The sequence below is a fragment of the Somniosus microcephalus genome, chromosome 20, assembly GCF_052327205.1.
Source record: "Somniosus microcephalus isolate GS21.2 chromosome 20, FLI_Smic_1.0, whole genome shotgun sequence".
In the NCBI taxonomy this organism is placed as follows: Eukaryota; Metazoa; Chordata; class Chondrichthyes; order Squaliformes; family Somniosidae; genus Somniosus; species Somniosus microcephalus.
The window spans coordinates 46,446,992-46,456,000 of record NC_141006.1 but is presented as its reverse complement, the minus strand read 5'-3'; the positions used below and the strand labels follow the sequence as shown (position 1 = coordinate 46,456,000).

Genomic DNA, 9,009 nt, shown 5'->3' with positions numbered 1-9,009 from the left:
TAAGATCAAGTTGAAAGAGACAGCGCTACAATATGGCAAATGTTACCTTTGCATCTCCTCACTGCTCTCATTAAATACACCTCCAACATTGCAATAGCCTTTAATTGCCCTGCTCGTGAGAAACAGGACAGCCCAACCACGTCCTCAGCGGGAGGCTAGCAGCAGAAGTTTCAGAGGGTGACTTCTTGAGGCCATTTTTAAAGTCACCCGGTCCTGTTGTGTGCTGCCAGTCGATTTCTGCTGTGTCATCGGTGAGCAGGGGTCGAGAGAGAGAGAGAGAGAAAGAGGAAAAGAGAGGCAGAGGGGCAGAACGCTCCTTCGATTTTCTGCATTCTGTTGGCTTGGGAGGGGCCTTGCTGCAACTCCCCCTCTCCCATTCATGGAAATGTTCCCAGTGAACCTGATTCAGCACCTGTCATTAGCTGGAGGCAGCGGACCAACCACAGCCTGCTCGGACACTGTGTCAATCATATTTTGCATGAACGTTACCTCTCCCCTTCCCAACTGTCCTTATGGAATGCCTTCATCATCCTTTCGCTGACTTGGAAATATCCTCCTTTTTTTTCTCTCCCTGCAAAGTGCTGCATCCCCCAATTAAGGCTGAAGGCTGCAAACAGTCCACTAATACTGACAGCAGTGATGAATATGCTGATGTTATAGGCCACGGAGACACGGGATAGTGCGAGGCAGAATCTCAGGATACACTCAAGGCAGCTCTCCTTTCCTTATCATTGCATTCTACTGCTGCTCATTCATAGAATGCAAAAGCTGTATCAGCTTTCCCTACCCCCACACCCTTCCCTAGATCAATACCAACTCACGAGCAGCAAGAAAAAAGCCCTGACCTGAACAGCTATATGATAATGAATTTTCTCTTCTCTCAATTAGCAAATAATACTGCCACATTGGTGAAAATTATGACAATCTAACCTTCACAAGCAGTTGCAAAGTCCAGGCAAGTTCGGTCTGCTGCATGTGGCACCTAGCCTGTTTATCTCCCCACCCCCCTCAACTGCTTAATCTTTAAGCAAGGGCTGGTTATATTGGGATGACAGTTAATGGTCCCAGGACCCTGAATAAGTAATGGATTACGTGCTGAGGCTGCGTCGCCTACGCTTCAGCCATTACTGAAAGTGCTGCAGGTAATAACTCTTTAGTATCTCGTGATTTTCAGCGATAGACTAGAAATCAAAAGCTGGAGTTTTACAACAGTAACAACGGTAACTTGAATAAAAAGAAAACTAGGGGAAAGCACCCCCTTTTCAAATGATCTTCCCACTCATTTGTAAATTCATTATTTATATACAAAATCTATCAACTCATCCTTGCTGCTGATTGTGTGTGTGAGTGTGATATTCAGTAAACTGTGCGCAAAGGATTCCAGATATTGCCACTCTCGATCTCTCAAGAAAAGTGACAGTGACAGGGTTTTACCCCAGTCTGGTGCAGTTCTCCTCAGAGAAACATTCAAGACTGTCCCATTTGCAATAAATTCCCTATAAACAACTCAGTCACTCTTTGCTGCAGTTTGACGGAGATTTACATGCAGGGAGAACTCTGATCATTTGCATCCGAGTAAGGAGAAAATGATAATGAAGTGCATATGCACATAGCTATGTATTTTTTTTTAATGTAGTCAACGTAAAGGAACAGGCAATAAAGGATAACATCAGATAGAAAATAAATGGAGCTCTATTGAATAGAAATGGGACTCTAGGAAGAAAAGTGCTGATCAGCAGGAAACAGCAATGACACAGATGACTGTATTAGCTATGAGGACTGTATCAATTACTGCTAATGGTCAGCTCAGAGGCCTAGACTGCAGCAAGCAGCAAGGAGTGCCCGGTAATGTGTGAGGGGGGTGGGGGGATAAAACAAAACTCTAGGCTAGAGAATGATGACAAACCCAATAATAAACTGAGAATTTTTATGTCGAATGGTGCTGGGAAGGGAAATTTCAATTTTCTACCCCAGTCCCGCACAGTTCTCTCGACAGTCTGTGCTTCACAGCACTATGGTAATAGGCTGAGTGTCAGCATAGCTGGATAATTAAACGTTCTAACCAACATGTGTTACTTTTGTAAGGTTTCAGTCAGGCAGCTTGTGGTGGGGTGGGGGGGGGGGTGGGGCTTTGTCTTTTGATTGGTTACTTCAAGTGCAACATTTTAGCATAGGAAATTCCTGCACACACGTTCCACCTTCAATCCATTTAGACCAGGCCTGTCACTTTCCAGTCTTAAAACAAGCTGCCTATCTGCAACCAGCCTTCTGCTGGGACGAGCTGCCCATTGCCAGCTGCCAGAAAGCACCTTTCTTTATACGTGACGCCAGTGAGGTCATAATTTGGCTGAAAACCAACATGGGTCAATGGGAAAAGATGTGACATTTTAATTTTACCGGACCCAATGCCAGAATTACGACTGTGCTTTGGAAACAAATTAAAGAGATACAGCAAATACTTCTTCTCATTTCATCCACATTGATGATTGATACAGCAACCAGACAGGTTGCAGGTGGAATTACTTTTATTTTGGTGTCCGGAATCTAGGCGGGAGTGGGAGTGGGGTCTAAATTTCCTCCCACTGAATCCCTGCAACAAACATATTAGGCCAGCCCATAGGCTAGACCAAGACATGAAATTTGGGATGGTCCAAGTAGTTCCATCAATGGATGGCCAGTCTCCACACAGGCCTTAGGCTACAGGCCTTGAATTTACAGCCTCACTAATAAAACATCTGGAAACATGGGCCGCGATTTTTCCTCTCGATGCAGCTTGGGGGCGGGACAGCTGCCTTCAGGGTTCCAATCCCGCCCCCAACGACGTCCGATGCACAGACGCGATTTTGTGTCAATTGGCCTTGTTAAGCCTGCCCTGCGGGCTTGCCGGCCAATTAAGAGAAAGCCGGTGTCAGGTGACGTCAGTTGATGACGCATCATCTGCCGGTTTTCTTAAAGGGGCCAGGCATAATTTTTTTTTGACAGCTGATTTTTCAGTGTTTGACAGCATTGAGGTGCTGCAAATACTGACAATCACTGTACAAAGGTGAGCCCTTGCACCTAGGCTCTCCAGTGACTCCCTCATTAAGCTAGAACAGATGGCAGCTGCAGGTGAGGTTACAGAAGTGATCTGTCACTGGTGAGAGAGGTTCTCCCAATGAGGTGGGACTACACACACAATTCAAAACTTGTCACCTACTGAAAAATCTAAATACATTAAAAATGATTTTCCCAACATTTTCCTTACCTCTGAAACTCACCAGTGTATCATTGGATCTTTCACACCACTTCTGCAGCTGTCCTCAATACACAAACATTACAGTAGACCCACAGCATGCCACACTTACCTAGCGTGGTGTCCGGATGTCGGGAAGCCCACCATAGACCTGTCAAAATTGCAAAAAGCCTCTTAACTGCCTGTTAACAAGCAGTTAAGTGCCTATAATCTTCTTCCTGCCGCTCGGTGTTGGGTCCCTGCGCAAATCAGGGACCCGACACCTAGGAAGGTTGATTGGAGGCGGGTTGACAGTGAGTTTCCAACCCGCTGTCAATCTTTGCCAGATGTCCCGCCTCCAAACCCACCCCCAGAGCGCCGGCAAAATGCACCCCATGGTGTCAGTGGAAGTTTCTTCAGCTCCTTTCAGCCCCAAGCAAGGTGAGCTCCGACCAGCTGAACAGCACTCGTACTGGAGGTCACAGGGAGAGTTATATGCAGGGATACGTATAATGCACATTTGGAGCTATTATATATACTCTCAGAATGGCACAGTAGTGCTAGGAGTTTCTGACATTTCAGCAGTTTTCCAGTCAAGTTCTGCTGAACAGCGAGGCAACAAATACAGTATTGCAATTTGCCTCTATTAAAAAAATCTTATCAAATCGGAAACTTAATTTTTCAAGCACAGGCCGCACTCCTGTCACACATTCACGTCAGCTACATTTCTCCCCTTTTTCTCACCAATTTTCCCAATCTCTTCCCAAAGGCTGCGTTGCACCCGAAGAGCCATTTCTCATGCGTGAGCATTGACAGTGATTGCTGGAAGGCTATTCAGCCGCAAGTGGCACAGCGGAGTCTTCGCCTAAAGTCCACACGTGTACATCCAGCAGGAGTCGCTGGTTAGTGGTCAGGACCAGGCGTCCTGGCCGATATTCCCCTCCTAACCCAGAGTTGCAGAGGCAAATTGAAGCATTGCTACGACTGCAGCAGTCGAGATCATTTAATTCAGCACAGGTTGGAGATCGAACTTGGGACCTTCCATATCCGCATCCAGTGAGCTATTCACTGAATATAGTTGGTGACCCATTGTAAGAACCAGTTACTTTTTTTAAAAATGGTAATGTTCTTCATTATTAAAGAACTGTTCAATGTTAATGAATAGCTGGTGATGGAATAGAGGCAATTGTGCTTCATTCACACCATTAAAATGATCATTATGGGAGTCAGAACTGGTGAGGAAGTTGTAGGGTGTCAATATTTAAAATTCTATTAATCTTTAAACTCCCAATTATTACAACTATGTGCCATTTTATATGTCGGTGATGATTCCATGGTCATTTGGTGACTCTTTAGAGTCCATTAGAGCCCTGCAGAACAAGGAAATTGATTTTGAAACAATGTCGTTAATTAAAGTTTTCCAAAATATTGTGTTATTTATTAAAGCGATAAGGACATGTTGCAAAGCTGTGGGGGGGTGTGCTAAGCTCTTTTGAAGATAAGTGGATTCAGTTTTTATATCTGGCTTCTTAACTCCCATAATGCACCTCATAATATCCTCTGTTTCTAAAACTACTAGGTTAATGGATAACAATTTTTATTTATTGCCATCCCTTCCCTTCCCTTATTCTGAAACCATTAATTTTCAGTGAAATCCCATTCTTTCCACATTTTCAACTGATCAAAATAAAGGGAAGCACTAAAATGGTGGTAGGGTAGGCACCTTGCTGTCAAATCCGTTTGTGCGGGGGTGTCCAAACTATGGTTATGCTCCTTATGTGGTCCCCCAAGTCCTAGTAGATCGATGGCCTGAATTCCTATTCTGTGCTCCCAGCACACAAGGCATTAAAGATGAAAATTTACCTGTGTCCTTCAAGGAATACAATTTCAGCGGGGCTCCCCAATCGTCTGCCGTAACTTCCGCGGGACATCGGTGGAAACTGCGAAGAAACGGTGTAAACGGCCATTTATGCCAAAGTTACAGCAGGAGATTGGAAGAACCCCAACGGTAATTACTAGTGGACATCTTTATTGCCCATCAAAGGGCATCAAGGAGATCAAGAGGTGGTAATTTAGCCATTGCATTGCAAGATGAGACATCTCTGCAAGACGACTAAATGAAAGAATGCCTGAGTTGATGGATAAAGAGTCAAAGGATGAGACATCAGCCACAACACAGATAAAATGATTTGAGCAGAAAATAAATCGTCAGTAACTTAACTCTGGTGAAAGACTTCCAATCTAAAGTGTTTCCTCAAACTGTCTCTCTTCTCCGATGCTGCGTCAGGCTTCATGAAACTGAAGCAAACTATCCTTTGAAGCCACACAAGAGCTTGCATAAATGAACAATGAAGCACTCAGCAATCAGAAGTAAACACAGCATTAAGACATCAGACAGCACTCAGGCATGTCCTGTGCTCGATTGTTGGGGATCAGATGCAAGCACAGCACTAAGACACCAGGGAATGCGAACACAGGAATCAAACACAAACATAGCAACAAGGTACAAGGAAGCACTAAGACATACCTTGAAGTAAAGCGCTGGAGATCAGGCAAATGTTACATTCACCCTATTCAACAACCTCCACGACCATGTCCTTCCACTTGTTATATAGATGGATACTTTTACTACGTGATGTCCTTTAGCTTCACACAACAGTGCCAAACCACTCCTAATATGTACCATGACTCATTCACCAGTGAAATAGGGGAAGAACTGATTGGTGTAATACATTATTCACCTTCCTCCAATCAGTGTAATACATATAGATTTCCACTAAAGAAATCTGACCCCATACTTCCCTTATTGAAATGAATGGCAATGTGACAATAGCTGCAGGTCTCATTTGGAACTGTGATATCATGAGAGACGCGATGTACCTATTGAATTGTATCTGTTCTTTGTGTCCAATAGTTAAAGAACACCTTGCGTAAATGATGGGTCGATGAGTACACGATGAAGACGGCAGAGCAGATTCACATTCAGGTTTATACTGTGACAGACACGATACCAGATGTTAAGAAACCTCAAAAGAATGTTAACAACAGCACGACCCTGACCACATCACTGCCTCGGGCACTGCATGGTGTCCTCAGCAGTGAGTATCCACGCTACAATTTACTTTAGAAGTTACAAAAAGCTGCTTTTAGACAATGCAAGTGCTTATATTGCTCAGCTTTTGTTCTGTAAACAACGTGATACAATATTTTATGTAGAGTGTGAACCCGACATAATATGGGTTTGTCAGTCGTATGACAGACAGTTGGTTGCATTTGTTGTAGCAACAGCACATCACACCCGCAGCCATCCTATATTCCACAGTGAATACATTTTGTGCAGAGTTTTGTGATGGTTGAAGGCATTTATAGGATATTCTATTCAGAAATCATATAAACCTTTATGGATTGACAGCAAGTGAAGTGCAAGTTGTGCACAATGTCGTTCCGTTGAACCCTCCAGGGCAAATGATGAAGGCTGCAGGATTTTTGCTTCTATCTTAAAGAGTCCAATGAGATTCTATAGGACTTATTATACCACGCAGAGGTAGAGAGTCTCATCTCTGACTGATGAAAACTGTTTTCATGCCTTTTTTTCCTGCTGTGGTGCAAAACTATTTTTGGAGCGCTTCACAAATTAACTCTTTGTTGAAGCAGGGGCCTACCCACTGCAAAACAATTAGAAACAATGTATTTACATTTATCAAGTTGATTTGGATTAAGAAAGGTTCTGTTGTTCTATAAGTTGATGAAATCTTTCATCTGAATGTATTATCTCGCACCGGGTGGGGGGTTGGGGTGGGGGGGGGGCGGCGCAATGCAAGAAGCCCAATTCTCTCAGATACTGCAAAGATCGTTGGAATACTGACAGGGTTAACGGTGTTTGGAATGGCTGCGACAAGCAGAAAGATAAAGATCTGAAATAATGCATAACCTTAAACTGGCCATCCACAGTATCCTTTACCTGGAGAAATGGGAGACCTTTGATGCTGCTGTCTGTCGGCCGGAAGTAAAAAATCCTTCAGAGCCTCCGCTGCACTGTTTGTGAGAATCAGGGGCACTGCACAGCTGGTTATGTGGAGAAAAAAGAAAGCATTCCACAAAACATTCATATTTTGTGATTTTTTCACTATGCAAAGGACAACCTTGTCAAGGCCATGTGTCTTGATTCTTCTTTTTCCTTCTTAATAAATATCTTTTTCAGTTGTTGATGATTTAAAGCAATTTCCTAATTAGGACTGGAACATTGTCTTGATGATGTAATACAACACACTGCAGTTTTAAAGAGGTAACACTTGGCAGGATGTGGTATTTACACCTTTTTTTATCTTCTTTCTATAAATCAAGTAGAGGATTTATCAAACTGGCTAAGCACATTCAGTGCTTTACACTGCAAGTGTTTAATCCTGAGCTAATTAGCAGTTTGGCTCCTGGTGGGCCCCACCTGATCTAATTTCTATGATCTAATGTATGGTTTAGTAAATAATTCTGTCATTCATGACCAACTGGGAGCGTATGTTTATTGTACAACAAGATCTTGTATATATTTCCTGGATATCTGTCACTAACCTAGCAACAAGAGACCAATTGTTTACAAAAAGAGACCAATTCCGTCCGACTTCAGTTTTCTACTAGTTAGAGATTTTTATGTCTCTCCAATTGTCGCCTGTCCTCTCTTGAAGGCACTGACTAACACTGGAGTACAGCTCCACTGCTTCCAGCTGCGCTGGTATCTCATCTGAGGAGCCATTTTTCATCTGTGAGCATAGTCAATGAGTTACAGCAGGGTATTCAACATGGGGGACATCTCATGCTCAATGATGTTGTTTTTAAATTAATTCATTCATGGGATGTGGGCATCGCTGGCAAGGCCAGCTTTTATTGCCCATCCCTAATTGCCCTCAAGAAGGTGGTGGTGAGCCGCCTTCTTGAACCGCTGCAGTCCGTGTGGTGAAGGTACTCCCACAGTGCTGTTAGGGAGGGAGTTCCAGGATTTTGACCCAGCAACGATGAAGGAACGGCGATATATTTCCAAGTCAGGATGGTGTGTGACTTGGAGGGGAACTTGCAGGAGGTGGCGTTCCCATGCGTTTGCTACCCTTGTCCTTCTAGGTGGTAGAGGTCGCGGGTTCGGGAGGTGCTTTAACCAACGCGCGTTTGGGGGAAGTCTTCATCCAATATGCACACTCTGCAGCAGAAATCACTGCATCACAGTTAGAAGTTGGTTGGCTTGTTTTGTTCTGATGGCCAAAATGTAGCAACTGTAAGAATAGCCTGGCTCACAACAGCTAACTCAGTACAGCCCAGGGACTGAACCCGAGATCTGCCTGGTCCGCATGGCTCACCATCGCACTGGGCAGTGAATTTACCAATTGGGGAAGCAAATAAAGATTGCTTGAAATATTTTCCAGCTCTACTGCGATGTGGAGCTTTTCCCTGAACACGTTTCTGTTGTGTAATTGGCAGTAGCCTGGTTCTGAATCTCAAGAGAAGCTGCAGAATGAGACTGTATTAATGATAAAAACCTGCAAATCTACATTAGTGATCAGTTATGCACTCAGGTTCTGTTTGACTCCTCAATGCTTCCCTGAGTAGTACCTTATCACTTCTCTCAGAAACACTAAATATATATGTGTAGATATATAATGGCCAGAAAACCAGGTCATTGGGTCTCTGCCCCTTTAATACTGTCCTGGGATTCCCAGAGCTTTCTTGTAGGAACAGAGCCTGGCCTGTGCCTGCAGAAGCCACAAGCCAGACAGAGCGATGTAAATGAGACAGGAGGCTGCATTCCCTGCCTC

The 9,009-nt window shown here is 43.9% G+C and overlaps 1 long non-coding RNA gene across 1 annotated transcript in view; it reads left to right on the top strand.

The window, feature by feature from the left end:
* Positions 1–6,036: 6,036 nt before the first annotated feature.
* Positions 6,037–9,009, top strand: part of LOC147103195 (uncharacterized) — a 35,740-nt gene continuing 32,767 nt past the window's right edge. Inside the window, exon 1 of the long non-coding RNA XR_015072912.1 lies at positions 6,037–6,309. This is a non-coding gene — a long non-coding RNA (uncharacterized LOC147103195). The remainder of the gene's footprint in view (positions 6,310–9,009) is intronic.